At 42.2% G+C, this 19898-nt stretch overlaps 1 long non-coding RNA gene across 1 annotated transcript in view; it reads right to left on the reverse strand.

Annotated features, from left to right (window-relative positions):
- The window catches only part of LOC309334095, a 65758-nt gene that overhangs the window by 24561 nt on the left and 21299 nt on the right, over nucleotides 1-19898 (reverse strand). The gene's annotated exons all lie outside the window — the stretch shown is intronic.

Genomic DNA, 19898 nt, shown 5'->3' on the forward strand with positions numbered 1-19898 from the left:
AAAGGCTACTTAATGACTTTAATATCAACAGACACATTTGGTGTGCATTCCAAACTTCACCCTAAGGGGAACCTCAATAGAAAACAAAAATACTGAATTGCTAGCATGCGCGCACGTGCGCGTGCACACACACACACTTTAACCACATCTTCCTACAGAGATTGTGACAGCCCCAGCCATCAGGGATCATAAGGAAGGAATAAAGACTCTGACATTATATGGAATTAAAAGTAGGCCAAAACTTTATTAAACTTCCAAATGTAGGAAGACCTTGGCTTAGGCCTTGGGTTTGTATCACTCCCACCCCCCCAGCTGGGGGGAACTGGGGCTCATCAGGATAAATGGGATATGGGGGTGCTCTACGAGACTTAAGTGTAGCAGGCAGCCAAGCCCCGCATGCAGGGTAGTTCACTGATGACCTTTCAGTGTATGGCCAGTGACACCCATATATATATAACTCCTTTAAGAGGGAGACCCTGGAATCGCCGCCACAGGGGGGTGAAACACCACTTCACGCCCCCCCATATAGGGAAGAAAAGACTAAAGGATTCCACCCACGGCCATAACCGTCAAAGTTGTGACGAATTGCTACGGGAAAGACAAAACCTGCCAATGCAGGAAAATTTCTTCCTGGTCCTTCAACAACAACCAGTCAAAGACCATAGCAGCGCCCACTAAACAGGAAGAAAAAGTTAACCTGCAAACAAGAAACATTAAACAAAGGGAGGGTAGGGAGGGTGAATCTCCTGAGCCGACTGCCTGACTATTGTTGGCTTCACCCCCTATTTATAAATGGGGCTGGCCCTACCTCCCAGCAAGAAACTTGATTACTGAGGCTGGGCATGAACCTCTAAAAATTAACACTGAAAGGCAAGCCAGCCCCTGTTTGCCAGTAAGCTCCCTGGGAACTGTAGCACCATGCGTGATCCCGCAAAGGGCACCCACAATGTAAAGTGTGAGTGCTCATTATCTATATAATCACTATATATTTATGTTTTTTAAAATGTAGTACCTCTGACCTCAGAGTTTACACACATATTTGATAGTTTTCTTAGTCTTTGTGCCTCTGCAGAACCAGGGTTGTCTATGTTGTTAGGTTTGTGGTGGTGGTGGTGGTGAGGATTACCATATAAAAGGAGAGCAAAAGTGTCAGCAATGTGTAGAGCAGTCCTATTGCTGTTTATTTGGATCTCATTCCCATTGAGTTTGATGGGACACTACCTAAGAGGTGTTCACACATTACATTCTGTGTAAAACCTCTGTACACAAATAGATGAGCTTCACAGTTGTTCAAATGCAAGGTACAAGGATTTCATATGAAATTTACGGCATGTAATGCCTTAAGAGAGAATATAATGAAAATGATGTACAGGTGGTACATGACCCCAGTCAAGCTTGCAAAAATTTACCATTTGCCCGATAATAAATGTTGGAAATGTAAAGAGACCGAAGGCACTTTCTTTCACCTTTGGTGGACATGCCCAAGGATTAAGACTTTCTGGGAAATGATTTATAATGAAATGAAAAAGGCGTTTAAATATACTTTTTTGAAGAAACCAGAGGCCTTTCTCCTGGGCATGGTCAGCCACTTGGTGCCAAAGAAGGATAGAACTTTCTTTATGTATGCCACAACAGCAGCAAGAATACTTATTGCAAAGTATTGGAAGACACAAGATCTACCCACCCGGGAAGAATGGCAGATGAAGGTGATGGACTATATGGAATTGGCGGAAATGTGGCAGATGAAGGTGATTGACTACATGGGACTGGCAGAAATGACGAGCAGAATCCGAAACCAGGGAAGAGAAACAGCGGAAGAAGATTGGAAAAAATTTAAGGACTATTTAAAGAACTACTGTAAAATCAATGAGTGTTAAAATGACGTTGGATTAGAAAATAAGCAGTTACTAGCGGTAAAGGATAAGTTGAAGAAAATAAGTAAGGTTAAACTTAAGGTGAAAATAAGGGAAGGATTTGCTGAATAATTGATTAAAAATTGGAATACAGAAAGGGGAAGTATGAGGAAGTCGGGGAAGTAAACTATAAGAAAATAAGATTTTGAAATTATACTTGTTTTTTTGTATTGTCTAATGTATTGTTTTGTTTTGTTTTTGTTGTCATAAAAATTATGGAAACTTTAATAAAAAATTTATTAAATATATATATATATATATATATATATATATGGAACTGGCGGAAATGACTGGCAGAATCCGAGACCAGGGAGAAGAGTCAGTGGAAGAAGATTGGAAGAAATTTAAAGACTATCTACAGAAATATTGTAAAATTAAGGAATGTTAGAAGGATGTTGGAATGAAGTTACATGGCTTTAGCAGAAATGTTATAAAGAATTAAGTATAATAGATTGTAATTGGATTAAAGGAAAAAAATAATGTTAGAATTTGTTAAGTTAAATGATAGGACAGAAGTTTGAGGAAGATGGAAAGGATTTGCTGAAACAATTAATCGAAGTGGAATACAAAAAAAAAGGGAGGTGTGAGGAGGTCGCTGAAACAAGTAAAAGAAAGTTAATAACATTGAAAGTATAGGTTGTGTTTTTTTTTTCTTTTTTAATTGATTTTGTTTTATTTTTGTTATGTATATGTAATGTTTTTGTTTTGGTATTGTATTGTATGGTTTTGTTATGTTTAATTCTTTTTCTTTTTCCTTTCTGTAACTTTCAAAACTTTAATAAATACAGTGGTGCCTCGCAAGACGAAATTAATCCGTTCCGTGAGGCTCTTCGTATAGCGGTTTTTTTGTCTTGCGAAGCAAGCCCATTGACAGCGGATTAGCGCTATTAGCGGTTTAGCGGCTTTTAGCGGATCAGCTGATAAGTGGCTTAGGGCTTAGGAAAAGGGGGGGGGGAAAAACCCCGCAGGAACTCGCAAGACCTTTTCGTCTTGCGAAGCAAGCCCATAGGGAAATTCGTTTTGCGAAGCGCCTCCAAAACGGAAAACCCTTTCGTCTAGCGGGTTTTCCATCTTGCGAGGCGTTCGTCTTGTGGGGCACCACTGTATTTTTTTAAAAAAAACAAAAAAAAAAAAACAAATGCAAGGTACAAGGAGTGTTGAGTCTATGGACACAACAAAGTTGTACAAATCAGTCATCATGAAGGAGAAGGCCATTCATGGAGGAAGAGGAGGCTGTACTCTGCCTCCAAGGCTCAAGGCAGTAATATTTCTCAATGCCAGTTGCTGAAAATCATGGAAGGGAAGACTACTCTCATGATTGTGGGTTTCCCACAGGGATCTAGTTGTCTACTTTGAGAAGAGGATTCTCAAGAGGGCCATTGACCTGATCCAGCCAGGCTATTTTTAATGGACAGGGCTCCCCCCCCCCCATACGTGTGTTTTACACACACACACACACACACACACACACACACAGTGGGCAGTATCCAATGTAGTGTTTCTGCTAGTATTACTGAGAGAACTTTTAGCTGTGCTACATCCCCCTTCTTTTCCTCCCCCCCCCCCCAATATTCCCACACACCTACATCTGTTGTGGAGTTTTCCCTATGCCTCTGCAAGAGATTTGGGAAGGGTGTGTGTGTGTGTGCATGCACAAATGTGCACACACAAGTAGAAGACAAGGAGGGAAAGTTCTCTTGAGCTGGCAGAAGCACTTAGTCGCATACCAATGTACCGTATATATTTGAAACCTCTAAATAAATGCTAGGTACAGTATTATTTGAAGGGATGCAGGTGGCGCTGTGGGTTAAACCACAGAGCCTAGGACTTGCCAATCAGAAGGTCAGCGGTTTGAATCCCCGTGACGGGGTGAGCTCCCGTTGCTCGGTCCCTGCTCCTGCCAACCTAGCATTTCAAAAGCAAGTCAAAGTGCAAGTAGATAAATAGGTACCGCTCCGGCAGGAAGGTAAATGGTGTTTCCGTGCACTGCTCTGGTTCGCCAGAAGCGGCTTAGTCATGCTGGGCACATGACCCAGAAACTGTACGCCAGCTCCCTCGGCCAATAAAGCGAGATGAACGCCGCAACCCCAGAGTCGGTCATGACTGGACCTAATGGTCAGGAGTCCCTTTACCTTTACCTTTACAGTATTATTCTACAGTAGTAGCTCGGGTTACAGATGCTTCAGGTTACAAACTCCACTAACTCAGAAATAGTACCTCAGGTTAAGAACTTTGCTTCAGGATGAGAACAGAAATCGTGCAGCAGTGGCGCTGCAGCAGCAGGAGGCCCCCATTAGCTAAAGTGGTACCTCAGGTTAAGAACAGTTTTAGGTTAAGAACAGACCTCCAGAACAAATTAAGTTCTTAACCCAAGGTACCAGTGTAATAGCATAACGGTAGCAGAAATCACAAGTCCTCAGCCCTTGTGGAAGAGAAATATTTGGATCAACTTTTTAAAGGCAGGAAAGCATTTAGAGAGTAAGGTTCCTCAGGAACGGAATTCCAGTCTTAAGATGCCACAACTGAACTAATACTTGATATCACTATCCAGACATCCCAAAATGAGGAAATCTTATACCTACTTCGTGTGGTGGTACAAATGGATTTCCTACTGTTAGGAATGTTGGCAGTCACTCTGACCAGCATGTGGAGATGGTGCCATCTTCCTAATGCACATGAATTTCACCAATAAGGATGGCAAATGCAATTTACTTTAATTGCCTGATGCTCTGCACTGATGTATCATCACATTAGATCAGGAAGCAAAAGCCAGATTTCTCAAAGTGAGTTCATGTGCCTGCTTTGCTTTTTAATTTGTTCAACAGTGGGTCAAACAGTCATTTGATTTGTTTGGCCATAAGCTGTACCACCGCCATCATCATTACACTGCTTAACGCTAGAGTAGGCTTCTGAACAGTTTACAAACTATAAAGGCAATAATAAACAGAACCATTAAAATATAACTTTCCACATTCAAAATGCAGAATAGAAACAACACCATTAAAACAATAAAGCAATCATGAAAGGCAGGAAGTCCAGATCAAGAAGTCAAGGCAATGCCTGTGAAAACAGATGCAACTTCAAATGTCATTATAATGCCAAGAGTTTAGGAACTTCTTTTCTCTCACATTGTGGTTAAAAATTAACTATACTTCACAGTTGCAGATTCTTTTTCTTTCTTCCCTGGAATAAGAAAGGGGGAGGACTCTTGCTTAATGGTAGAGCAGGTGCTTTCCAGGCAGAAAGTCCCAGGCTCAGTCCCCAGGCATAGCTTGGGAGAGACTAGGGATGGACAAATCTGCTCATTCCAATTCCTTCTGTTGCTCATTTTCCCAGTCTTAAATTCAGTTCTTCACACTTCCATTGCAATTTGTGATGTGTGTGTATATTTAAATCAGGGTTGCCCAAACTCGGGTTTCCAGTTGTTTTTTGACTTCAATTCCCATCATCCATGGCTTCTGTTCCTGCTGGCTAAGGATGATGGGAGTTGTAGTCCCAAAACAGCTGGAAACCCAAGTTTGGGAAACCCTGATTTAAATCCTCATGAAAATGTTAAAGCCCTATACATCTAGGTTCCAGGATAGCTAAGGCTGTCTCACCTCTTATAAACCCAGCTGATCACTGCAGGTGTGGGTCTCCTATAGACACCATTATATAGTTAGGTCCATGATGCACAATGTAGGAATTGGGGCTTTATTATTGAAATACATCCCCTTCGGAATCACCTCACCTTGAATATTAGACAGATGTTGCCTTTGTTGTCTTTTTAATGCCTACTGAAGACCTTCCTCTTTCAACAAACCTTTTAAGCTGAGAACTATTCCAGTGCACATCAAAAGTTCTTAAGATGTTTCGATTGATTGATTTCTTGTTATTTGCCACCCTAGGCTCCTTTGGGAGTCAGGGCAGGATTGAAATTTAATTAATAAATAATAACACACTCTCTCGCTCTCTGGATCTTGCAGTGCTTGTACATCTTAACATTATATTTACTACTCTGAAATATCTATTGGCTTTGAAGAGGTGGTTGCTTAAACTGGAAATTTTCTATTTGTATTCTTCAAACAAACCCTTTCTGCAAGTTTACTCACTGCTTTGAGCTGAGGACTGTATCATTACATTTTGGGACAGTGTATAAACTGAAGGATAACTATGTTCTGATGATTTTATATTGGAGGTTGCTGCCCACACATTTCGGCTGTGCTTGCTGCTGGTGTGGTGGCTCCTCTGTAAAACCACTTTAAACAGCTTGAAGCAGAGTTTCTTCCTGGCGGCAGATGGCAAGAGACTACGAGACTTGTGCAAAATACTCAGTCAAGGGTTACTTTATTTATTGGCTGGTTCACAAGCATTTTAGTTGTGACTATATACAAATCGATTTACATAACATCCTTCCGCCACGGTATAAACTCACAGTGTGTGGATACCCTTTTCTCGTGCAGGCAAGTCCAACCTGCAACTTCCTCTTTTTTATTTTCACCCCCAGCTTTAACTAATCAGCCTGGAATGTCACTCCTAACTACAATGGTACCTCAGGTTACATACGCTTCAGGTTACATATGCTTCAGGTTACAGACTATGCTAACCCAGAAACATTACCTCAGGATGAAAACAGAACTTTACCTCAGGATGAAAACAGAAATTGTGTGGCGGTGGTGCGGCAGCTGTGGGAGGCCCCATTAGCTAAAGTGGTGCTTCAGGTTAAGAACAGTTTCAGGTTAAGAACAGACCTTCAGAACGAATTAAGTTCTTAACACGAGGTACCACTGTAGTTGTTTATGACTTCTGAACACTCACAGGAAGGCACAGTGAAGGAAGAACCACCCCAGACATGCTGGTTGTATACAGCAGATTGCTTGCATTTGGACCATGTGTGCTGGTTGGCACAAATTCATAAACATTTCCCCCTCTGACAAAAATGAGAGAAAGAGAGATAGATAGAGCACGTACCCAAGAATTTGAGAATGCCTGTTAGAGGCAGGATGGGTGTTGCTTTGATCACTATGAGCATAGCTTTAGCACTGCACTTCCCTCTACTGTAGTTAAGCTTATTGAATTGATTGCAGCAGGAGAGGTTATAAGTCATTCTGCTTTTTATAGCCACTGTTCCATTCTAGTGGAGAGGAGAAAAAGAACTCCAACATAAGCTTTCCTTTTTGGAATGGTGGTAAGCAGATTGTGTCAGGAGCCAAACTTGTTTTTGGTTTATATCAGAGGCACAGATAGAGCAGTAACTTCACAATTCTTTCTAGAATTTATGAAACAGCAGGTAGTATAGGGGGACACAAATCACTGAAGCAACAGGATAAATGGGCCTGCAGGTTTTCTTTTTCCATGTGGCTTCATAGCCCCTGTATGCTTCTTCTCTATCTGCAACACCCAGTGAACCTCTCACTCTGTTGAACTCTGGGCTCCTCTCACCCTTAAGTACAGTATTGGGATGCAACACTGAATTTCTGTGTTCCAGACACTCTGTTTCTGTTTAGGTTCAGAAACCTCATTTCCTAACACTATTCTCCACCTGTATGACACACTACCAAAATGCTCTATGTACTCCCCCTTTTCCTTTTTTTTCCTTAAAAAAAGTTTAGGGGTACTCTCATTTTGACTCAAGAAAATCACCATTTTACAGTGGCGTAGCGTGGGGGGTGCAGGGGGGGCCGGCCGCACCGGGCGCAACATCTGGGGGTCAGGGTTAGGGGGCGCAAATCCATGGGTTAGGGGGCGCAAATCCACGGGTTAGGGGGCACAAATCCACGGGTTAGGGGGCACAAATTACTTGCCTTGCCCCGGGTTAGGGGACGCAAATTACTTGCCTTGCCCCGGGTGCTGACAACCCACGCTACGCCGCTGCCATTTTATACTTGAAATCAGGGGAAATAAATACAGTAAATGGACAAAAGTACAAAGATTCACAAAATGTTTAGGGGTATGTGTACCCCTGTGTCCTCCTGGAAAAAGAGCACTGGCCTTTTACGCAGTTCTTTCCTGCTCATTTTTTTCATAGCTCCCTCATAGATCTGCACTGCAACCACTCTGCTTCCACTCTACACACACACACTTGTATAACAATGTTGCATCCATTCCTTAATCTTTCTCCCTGCCAGCTGCACACACACTCCTCCCTTTCATGCTCTCATTCCCATCTGCTGGAACACCCACCCACCCATCCTTCTTAACTCACCCTTCTTTACTCAGTCTTTCATCTTCACTGTATCAATCACTCGAAGGCTTCTCTGCTTCTCAACCATGCTCACTTCCTGTTTCAGCTGTACTCTCACATGACCTCTCTTTCTTCTTCCAATTCCTTTGCTTTCCATACTGGCTTTTCCATATTCCCACTGCTTGCACAAACCTCCACGGCTTTATCTCTCAGCCTGCCAGGCCTGGAGGCTCAGTTGGCATTTCTTATCTGCTCACCTATTTCTAGGATGCTTGGCTCAGCATCACAGAGCCATACTTGTCTCCTGGACCTCCTGGAGGACAGTGACACCCTTCACAGTGGGATTGAGACTACATTATGCCAGCAATTGTATCTTAAAAGTACTATAAATTAATCCTTTAGAAATCCATAGTCTTAAACACTAGTGGCAATAGTCTTCTAACAAGTGGAGGTGAGGAAAAAAATTACAGAAGTGCTATCCAATGAACCATTGGTTCCTTATTCTCATTGCATGGACAGGCGGAGTCCCCCAGATCCCGAGCGCCCCCCCCCCGTCATGTGGAATAACAACTCAAGACAATGTGCTATGGGATTAAATTGGCCACGACTTTATTAAATTTCAAATGTGGGTAGACCTTGGCTCAGGCATTGGGCGTTATCCCTCCCCAGTCCCCAGCCGGGGACCTAAGGAGCATCAGGGTTATCCAGTGTGTGTGGGGGGATGGGCCAGCTGTGGAGAACATATGTTCAAGCAGAGATATCTGCCCCCGTTACGACGACGCCACAGGGGAGAGCAATGACGACCTCTCGGCATACGGTCAAAGCCTCCCTTCAGCCTCCCTGGTATCACAGCTGCAAAGGGGAAGATAGACTAAAGAATTCCGCCCAAGGCCTGATACCGCCAAAGTTGTGACATTTTGCTACGGGAAAGGCAAAACCTGCCAATGCAGGGAAATTCCTTTCCAGCCCTTTAACAGCAACCTTGACGTAGCAGCGCCCGCATACCTGTGAATAAAAGTTAACCTGCAAAATAAGACTTAACTGAGGGTGGGTAGGGTGGGAGAAGCTCTGGAGCCAAGTGAGGATTCCCAGGTAAGATCCTCCCTCTATTGTGTGGGCAGGTAATCCCTCCCCTACCTGGCCTGGTCTCCTTGGCAACGCTTCCCCCAAGCGGGATTGGACAACTGACTGAGGTAGGCAGAGACCTCCAGGTGGAGAGACCTCCACCTGAGGGAAGGTGAAGCCAAGCCTATGCTGATGGAGCCGCTCCAGATCCAGGGGCTGCACGTGTCCATGCAAAGGGTGCCCCCCGTTTTATGCAGGGAGCGGTCATTCCCACCTAATCCATGAAGCCTGCAGATGCCATGGTTAAAAACAGTTAGGCTTGATATTATGGGATCAGCTGCAGAGGGCCATTGGAAGCTGCTCACAGATGTTGGTGCTGGTGCTGAAACTGGCAATTCTGTCATCTGAGGTACACTGAGCCCCATGTTCTGTCATGTTGGGCAAAACAAGAAGAGATATATCAATGCACAAAGGGAAGTGGTGTGATCTGACAAAACCAATATCTTCTCTCTATACAAATCCCATTTACTGAAGCAAACATGTATCAAAACCCAAAAAATCTAGTCCACATTTTAAGTGGTGAGAATGACTGATTCTTTTACTGCTTAGGAAAATTCAACCATGTGTAATCCAATCAAGTCAGATTGCCTCAATTTCTGAAGCAGTAAGTGGCCTACAATATTTTTAAAGCTGATTTATCATTGCATGCATGTGTATGTTTTTGTATTAAGGGTGTGCGTGGGTGCCAATATTTGCCTTGTATCTGTATTTGTGCTCTGTTTAAAAACAAGCAAATTGATTTTCCTCTGAGCTGCTGTGTACTTTGCTTCAATTTATGATTCAAGCAGCAAATAGCTAAAACATTACTACTACTACTACTACTACTACTACTACCACTACTATGTCATCTTTTAATACATTAGAAGCATGAAACTGGCTAGAAAAATGTTTGGACCTGTAGATGACAAGGGAGTCAAAGGTGAGCTAAATATAGAAAAGGAGATTGCAGAGAAGCAGAACATATTATATTCATCTGTTTTCACTGAAGATGTGCATGAGCTAACTTTCTTAGGAAGTCAGGAAAATATTGTAGGCAAGAGACAAAAGCATAGGCCTCACTGAGAAATAAACATAAATATAAAGATCGTTGGGTCCAGATGGCATCATCCAAGAGTTTGTAAAGAACTCAAAAGTGAAATTGCTGGTACAGTGGTACCTCGGGTTACAGACACTTCAGGTCACTGACTCTGCTAATCCAGAAATATTACCTCAGGTTAATAACTTTGCTTCAGGATGAGAACAGAAATCGCACGGCGGCAGCGGTGCATCAGCAGCGGGAGGCTCCATTAGCTAAAGTGGTACCTCAGGTTAAGAACAGTTTTAGGTTAAGAACGGGCCTCCAGAATGAATTAAGTTCTTAACCCGAGGTACCACTGTATTCTGACCACCCCTCCCCCCCCCCCAGAAAAACTTGTTCCTAAAAATGGCTTCCATCACTGAAGTTAGAAAAGTAGCCAATGAAAGGATTTATTTTTTTAAAATGGACCCGGGGGAATCCTGGAAATTACAGGCCTAATATCTCTTTCAAGGAAAACAGTATTCATGGTAAAATTCTCAAACATAGAATAGCAATTCAAGCTGAAACAGAATTTGGGACAGAGAAAATGAAGTATTTTCATCACACAATGCACAGTTCAGCCATTTGCTGCCCCAGGCTGTAGTAAGGGAAAACCTGGGCAGTTTAAAAGTGGAAGATTTGGCTGAGTATAGGAGATAGTGTGCTTCTAATCATGCAGACAAAGAACATTATCAGGTGGACTCTGATGAGGGCCTTTCATGGTGGACCCTAGACCTTCTGACTCTTCTCTATTTTAAAGCTTAAAATAAAACTTTACTCAGTGCAAAGCCAAACCACGTGTGCTCCAATCCCCAAAACCCATTCCTCATGGAAATAAAGACACAGTGGAGACAGAATTTAGTTTAAATGTTAATGGGCAAATTTTGGCCACAACTTTATTGAATACACAAATGTGACTGGTATTGACTTAGGCAATGGTATCAAAACTACCATATATCTGGCTCCTGCCCCACCCTGCAGGAAGCCTGTAAGGGTAAACAACCAGCAGGGGGAGCTCCATCAATGTATATTGACTGGTGCTCACCCTTGGGGTTCCCGGGGGTCCTGGCATGGCCCTAGCCCCTCTCTGGGCTTCGGATGAAATCCAGACCCCCGGATTCCTTTAACGGAATACCCTATGCATTGGAGGGGCAGGTGATGGCCACACCTCCCCTCCTCACATTCCCCTAAACCAATGTCTAACCACCAAACCTTACAAAGTTGTCACAATTGCTAAGAGGTAGGCAAAAAGCAAGTGGCCACAGCCAATCAGCCACATTGGGAAATATTCCTACCCGGCCACCGTTCCAAAACAGGTGACCAACCGAAGTCCAAAGCAAGGCCAAACAGGACCTAATTAACGGATGGGTGGGCAGGTGTTCGGCAGCGCAAAGCAAAAGGAGGTCCCTACGTTGTGCTGCCAAATAGATACGCCCAACCCCCAACCTTTGCCATGATGCCGATTGGCTAAAGGCCAGTGGCATAACTGTAGCACCACTGGCTTGGAGCAGGGCAAGCCCAGCCACAAGCTGGTTGGGGAAGAGTTTCAGGGGCCGAGCACAACATGGACCCTCTATAAGGGGGCTCCAACTTACCATTTTAATTTTCTAGTGGCATCTACTTTTTTTAAAAAAAAACAATTTTTATTCATTTTTCAAACACATAATAAAAACAAACAAAACACAAGACAAAAACATACAAAACATTTAAACATGTATAATTTCATAATCTTATTTTCATACACCTTCTTTCCTCCGACTTCCCCATGCCTCCCTTTCGCTGCATCCTTATTTTGAAATTCTTTAGCAACCCTTTAGTCAGTTTATCTATTAGTTCCCTTTCATTACGTTTCCATAAGCTTGTTAGTTACAGCTGTAATTCTCTACTTCTTACCCCTTGACATCTTAACATTCCTCAATTTTACAACAATTTTTAAGATATATTTTGAATTTCTTCCAGTCCTCTTCCACTGTCTCTTTCCCCTGGTCGCGGATTCTGCCGGTCATCTCTGCCAGTCCCATAAAGTCCATGACCTTTGTCTGCCATTCTTCCAGAGTAGGTAGTTCTTGCATCTTCCAATACTTTGCCAGAAGAATTCTTGCTGCTGTGGTAGCGTACATAAAAAAGGTCCTATCCTTCTTTGGCACCAATTGGCCAACCATGCCCAGGAGAAAAGCCTCAGGTTTCACTAGTGGCATCTACATATGCAAATCAGCATATGTGCATTCTATTCAGATTTGTTTCATGGGCCCTGTTCTTTGCGTCTTTTAAACATCTAACAGTGCCCCTGTATGTAAAATATTTCAGAAACATAAATAATGAACATAGATAATGAAACCAATGCACATTGCAACACATTTCTTAACAAAATTGGAAGCTCCTAAGGCCAAGAATGAACAGCTACAGAAGTACAATTCCCCAAGAAATAAGCTGGTTGTATAATTATCATCCAGTCATTTGAGGGAAGGGCCACAGCTCAGTTGAAGAGCATCTGATTTGCCTACAGAGGCTTCCAAATTCAATCCCCAGAATCTCCAGGTAGAGTTGGGATAGTTCCTTGCCTGGAACCCTAGAGAGCTGCTCCCAGTTAGGGTGTATCCACACTTACCTGTGGTGGAAAAATAACTGTGGACAGTACTGACCTAGATAGAGCAATGATCTGATTCAGTACAAGGCATCTTCCTATCTTCCTAAGACATAAAAACAGAATTATTAGATTATTCTTTTTGATTGTTGGCATGAATGAAGTGAATGAGTGAATGAAGGCCTTTGGGGGTGAGGTCAAACTGTTGGAAGGTTGCAGCACCTGCTGTGGTTGTAGAGACTGCTATAGGAGAGACATGTTTTGTTGCAGCTGGGGCAGATGAAGACATCTGCTTCTGCGGATGCAAATGCACTGTGGCATTTATTTTCTCTGTGCTCCTCCCAGTGGTCATCCCTCCTCTGGTCACTGCTATGGATGCACAACCTGACTGTCTGACTCCAGGCATTGCAGTCATCTGCAAGGGATTCCCACATGGTGAGCCTGGTGTTGCCAGCCTTCATGGCACTTTTACAGACATTTTTGTAATGCAGTTTTCCAATGGGCCTGGTGCCTGAAGCCAGCTCCCCGTAAAGCATGTCTTTGGAACCCTGCCATCCTCCCTTCTCAAGAAATGTCCAAGCTATCATAGATGTCACTGAGAAAGGGCCATGGAGAATGTGGGCTTGAGAGAGCACTTCTTTGTCTGAAACTCTGTCCTGCCATGTGACACTCAAAATTTTGCTGACAGGTCACATGTGGAAGTCATTGAGGCAGCAGTCCTGGAAGATATACGTTGCCCACGTCTCCCTACCATAAAACAGAGTGCAAGAGGAAGCCATGGAGGTATATCATGAGGAAGAAACTGAAGCCAGATGTCAGCACTTCTATTGAGTTCTACCCTGTCCCAGGGCTTTACCACATGCCTGAGAGCTGATGGCATCCTTCAGCCAGGTACAGTCTGAATACTCTCAATTGCTCAATTGCTCATTATATTCACTCTTTTTTCTATCCTCTCTTTTATTTTATACTTAGGGTTTTATTTTATTGGTAAAGTGTTATTCATCCACTCACACCCTGGTCTCATCCACTCATGCACCCAAAGTCTCTCAAAAGAGGAAAAGTCACTCGTTCCAATAATAAATACGTAGCACGATTTGTAAAGACAATTAAACAGGGAATTTTTACAGAAGATGAATGACGGAAAGTAATGGTTGTTTCAGTGGGCCAAATCTGTCTCCTACAAAAACAACAATAATATGAGATCCATCCCTATCGTGTCAATGGATGGACTGCTGTAATTTGTCTTTAGTCATTCCCAGAGATAATGGATCAAACATACTTTTAGAGAAAGCTACCTCCAGAATTCATTGTACCTTGCAGAAGGAAGGTGACTTTCAATAGTTTTGAACTTTTTCTACCTTACATTAAGAGTTGATGAAATATTTGTGCCAATACACCACATGCAACTCTAATGTTAGCTCTGGGATTCAATAACAAGTCTAAATCCATCATGGTTTTGAATTTCCTATATTTTTTGTAAGTATGCATTAGGAACTATCCTGCAGAATGATCCATAATGGAACAGCAACCTCTGAGCAATCACTCAACCTGATTCACTGAAGGACTAGTGGAAGAGGGAAATGTTTTGACAGAGATCAAGTGTGCCCTTATTAGTCTCCTCTAAAACACACACACACACAAAAACCAAAAAGCATCCATTTTATCAGTCCACAAACCAAGCTTTTCAGGTAGCGAAACAGCAATGAAAAATAGTTGCACATCAGGGATGGAAAATATTCGTGGACACACACAGAAACCTCCAGTTTATATTGATGTGGTATCACATGCAGCGGCAATGGCCAAGAATCCATAATCTAATGGATGCCTTGAAATGATTAGCTTTGCTTTTTCAAGGAACAGATCAAAAGCATTTGGAGAGCCCTGTTTAGGTAGCATGTGGGCATTGTGAAACCGCAATCTGATTTTTCATTGATCTGCCAATAGGGTATAATGTATTGCATATGAGAGAAAGAATTCTAGGTTCAAATCCACAATCAGAAGTTAAGCTAACTGTGTAAACTTGAACCAGTCATCATCTCCCAGTCTCTTAGCTACCCTTTAAGGTGTTTATGATTAAAATGAGACAGCCCTGTGCTTATCCCTTATACAGTGGTACCTCGGGTTACATACGCTTCAAGTTACAGATGCTTCAGGTTACAGACTCTGCTAACCCAGAAATAGTACCTCGGGTTAAGAACTTTGCTTCAGGATGAGAACAGAAATCGTGCAGTGGCGGTGCAGCAACAGCAGGAGGCCCCATTAGCTAAAGTGGTGCTTCAGGTTAAGAACAGTTTCAGGTTAAGAACAGACCTCCAGAATGGGACTTCCGGGTTGGCGCCTCCAGCAATGGGGCAGAGTTCCTCCGATCGGGAGGAATTTGCTCCGTGGAAATCAGGGTCTGACCGCCACGGCGAAGGCAGAGACCCACTAAAATCACAGGTGGGAGAAGCTTGTGAAAGTGGGATTTGGCTGGCACCCTTTGCATCTCCCCTGCTTGCGGGGAAACCCAGTTTTGGGGATCCGGAGCGACGTGGGGTGAGTGGCGCGGTGCTTCGAATTCACTGCTTTTTTCACGGAGGGAAGCCACATTGCTGTTGCCGGAGAGCGCTGACTTTTTCCTGTGGACAATTTGACTCTAAACAGCTACCCGTGAGTAGAACGGAAAATTGGATTTACAAATGTCTTAATTTGGTACCGAAACAGGAAGGTTTCAAACAGGAAGTCCGCCTTCCCCTTTTGTAAATAGATTGAAGCAAAGAAGCTGCAAGCTAAGGTCTTGGAAAGCCTTATGTAAAGGATTAAACTTCCATCAATTAAAATCATTAAACCCCCCTTGGAAGCAGGAGAAGAGGGGGGAAATTTTGGATCGTGTAAGCCTGCAGGAAAGAGTGATAAAAATTAAATTACCACTGCTCTGAACCTGGAAATGGGCTGCCAGTAGATTGACGTTTTGGGAGAGTTCAATGACTGTGAATAAAATGTATGCTGACAGTTAGTTAAATAAGAGAAATATATTGTTTCCATTGCCCTCTTCTGCGTTTAAAAAGGAGGAAAAGTAACTGAAAATTAAAACTAACTTTACTTTTGGAACTGTGCTTGAAAGGATTGATACAAGTGGAGACTGTTTCCCTCTAGAGGGAGCTTTTGAAACTGTTACAAGAGTGGAGCTGGGAAATCTCCAGCTGCAGGATAAGAACTATGACAATCAAGGATTGACCTTGGACAATTTAAGAATGTCGACAGGAGAAGCCTTAGTGACTGCATTATGCAAGATAAGCTATTCGTTGGAACAGCTTCACAAGAAAATGGATGTTATGGCTACTAAAATTGATAACTTGGGACAAAAAGTGATTAACTCGGGACAAAAAGTGAGCACCAATGCAGAAATTATTCAGGATTTGCTACAGGGATCTACTTTAGCAGAACAAAATGTGGAGAAGGAGAAGGAGAAAGTTGTTGTTGTCAAACCTAAAGTAATACAAGTGGGAGCCTCAGCCTTACAGAGGCAAATTGAGGACTATAAGTTGAGGCCTTTTATGATTGAATCTAGAAAAAGTCAGATTTTGAGGATCGGAGCCCGGCCTGGACTGGAGAAGGAAAGCTGGAAAGATCCCTCCATGCAGGGATTAACTGACTTTTGGGACATGGACTTGGGTCAGGAGGAGACTGGAGTTCTGGGGGCCTTTGGATTTGGAGGAATCTTGAAACATGTCCTGAAATACTTCATGGATTTTAGCTTTAACTATGGAAATTTGGCTGACCTGTCGAGAAGGAACAAAAGTATTGTTAGGTCGGAGTTTCCCCGAGATCTGCTCTATAGCATCAAAGAATATGAAGAAGACCTGCAGAAAGGACTTGGAAAAGAGTTAAGAGACTCGGACATAAGATCTCCAGGTTGATGGACTGTATGGAGTTGATGGAAGTGACTGGCAGAGTCTGAGACCGGGGAGAGGAGATGGTGGAAGAAGATTGGAAAATTTAAAGTCTATATATAGAAATATTGTAAAATTAATGAGTGATAGAAAAATGTTGGAATGAAATTTTATGGCCTTAGTAGAAATGTTATAAGGAGTTAAGCTTAAATAAGTATACTAGTTTTAATGGAAATAAGATTAAAAATATGTTAAGACATTTATAAGATAGAAAATAGAGAAAGATGGAAAGGAATTGCTGAAACTATTAATGGAAGTGGAATACAAAGAGGGAGGTGAGAGGAGGTCGATGAAACAAGGGAATGAAAGATAGAGTATGGAAAAGATATGATGTATGCTTTTTAATTGTTTTTGTCTTGTTTTGTTTTGTTTATTGTGTTTAGTTTAATGTGTTAAGGTTGTGTTTTGTATTGTTTATATATTGTATTGTATTGTTTTCTTTCTCTTCTTTCTTTTTTGTAAGCTTTAAAAGTAATAAATATTATTTAAAAAAAGAAAGAAAATGGAGAAGTGGAGGGATGCCCGGGGGAATAATAATAATAATAATAATAATAATAATAATAATAATAATAATAATAATAATAATTTATTTATACCCCACCCATCTGGTTGGGTTTCCCTAGCCACTCTGGGCGCCTTCCAACAAAATATTAAAGTACAGTAATGCATCAAACATTAAAGAGGGTTGCCTTCAGATGTCTTCTATAAAAAAAAAAGGACAGACCTCCAGAATGAATTAAGTTCTTAACCCGAGGTACCACTGTAGTTCCTTGGAGGAACACTAAACCATAAATAATTCTGATATTATCAAATCTTTCTCCCTTCTTTGTCTTTGTTTTTCTGTTGAGTAGAGAAGAAGAGTTTGGATTTGATATCCCGCCTTTCACTCCCCTTCAGGAGTCTCAAAGCAGCTAACATTCTCCTTTCCCTTCCTCCCCCACAACAAACACTATGTGAGGTGAGTGGGGCTGAGAGACTTCAGAGAAGTGTGACTGGCCTAAGGTCACCCAGCAGCTGCATGTGGAGGAGCGGGGAAGTGAACCCGGTTCACCAGATTACGAGACTACCGCTCTTAACCACTACACCACACTGGCTCCCTAAGTGAAATAGAGCTTCAGTTTCCAGGATGCTTTGCAGGAAACCATAACCATCAAAAGTGCTATACATTTATAATGCCTTTTAATTGCCTAGATGGAAGGTGTGTGAGTGTGAAGGAGTGTGAAGGAACTTCCCCACTTTTGCATCTGGCTATGCCCCACCAAGGGCATATGGCCCACAGAAAGTTGCTCAGGGTGGAATGTGGCCCTTGAGATGTAAAGTGCAAGGGAAAGACATGGCAAAATTCATTGTTTTGCATGCAAGAGGTCCCAGGTTCCATCTCCGACACCTTTTAGGCAGAGATCCCCTGCCTAAAAAACATGGTTAGCATAGACATTACTGAGCTATGTGGGCCAATGGCCTGACTCAGTATAAGGCAGTTTCCTATGTTCCTAAATTGTCCCCAACTTATCTGGATCTTTGGAATGATAAAACAGAGCAAATTCTTATGACCTTATCAGATCTATATGGCCTTTTAAGGGAACTTCTGAGCACTGAGAAAGGATTTGTTTCTGCTGCATTCCATGTGTGGGTTTGTTCAAAGCACAATCAATGTATCTAACAGCACGAGTTTTCTGCTTTTGCTTTATAAATCATGCCCTTTATAGCTTCATCTAACTTGCTGTTCTCCAGGCCGCGAGGAGGTAGGTTCACAGTGTGATGCCAAAAAGATTTCCGGGGGTGGGGGGAATCTATGCAGAATAGATAATGTGATTTTAAAAGTTGAGAAAATCATATTACAGAATAAAATTATGCCAGTGAACAATAGGCACCATTGGACTTTTGATATGCATTTATATCCCATTTGAATTTCCAAGCGGAAATTGCCACAAAAACAATTGCATATAATCAGCCTGGCATACAAATTGGATCACAGCCCCCAGCATTGATTTGTAAGGCTTCCCAAAAAGCATGTGGATTATAATGATATTGCAATTAGAGATTTGAAACACAACCATACATCAGAGAAAATGTGAGATATTTTATCAGCATTTTACCTGCTAGCTAAAGACAGATTAATGAGTTGTTTATAGCAATCAGATACAAAGTATGTTTTCACCCTGAAAGCCGAAGCACAGTGAATCAAACACGTACAAAGTCCTGATCTCGGAGCATTCATTATTACACATTCTTTGCAAAACACCATTCATGTTGCAACACTTTAAAGAGCAAGAGAAAGAAGTAAGCTTCTCCTCTGTGGGGTTTGCAGTTTAGGGATCTGACTAGCCATGTAAGGTGATGCATATCAGGGCAATATATATATATAATAATTTGACATGGAGTCTGGACTCCAAACGCATTTGGAATACTGTGTGCAGTTCTGGTTGTCTCATCTCAAAAAGGATATTGTAGGGATGGGAAGGGTTCAGAAAATGGCAACCAACATGAACAAGGGGATGGAAAAGTTCCCTCTGATGAAAATTTGCAGCATTTGGGACTTCTTAGTTTAGAGCTGTGGTGGCCAAACTTGGCCTACCAGCTGTTTTGGAACTACAATTCCCATCATCTCTGGCCACTGGTCATGTTAGCAAGGGATGATGGGAGTCATCATAGTAGTCCAAAAACAGCTGGAGGGCCAAGTTTGGCTACCACTAGTTTAGAGAAAAGGGAAGTAAGAGTTGACATGACAGACGTTTGTAAAATTATGTAAGGCATGGAGAAATTATGTAAGGCATTCTCTCATAACACTAGAATTTGTGGGCATTCAATGAAGCTGGATGTTAGAAGATTCAGGGCGTATCAAAGGAAGGGAGTATTCTTCACACAGCACTATGGAAATCGCTCCCACAGTCGGCAGCGATGGCCACAAACTTGGATTTCTTTCAAATACGATTAGACAAATTCAAAACAAAAAAATTCCTTCCAGTAGCACCTTAAATAGTAGGATAAAGAGATCCACTTAAAAGGCATGTTGGAAAAGGGAGGCCTTCAATAGATGCTACAATTTAAACAACAACAACAGAGGGTTGGAATACATATGAAATGCATGATTCCTACATGATATGGAGCAGAACTACTGATAAGC

Source organism: Podarcis erhardii (assembly GCF_964252035.2).
Source record: "Podarcis erhardii genome assembly, chromosome: Z".
Taxonomy (NCBI): Eukaryota; Metazoa; Chordata; class Lepidosauria; order Squamata; family Lacertidae; genus Podarcis; species Podarcis erhardii.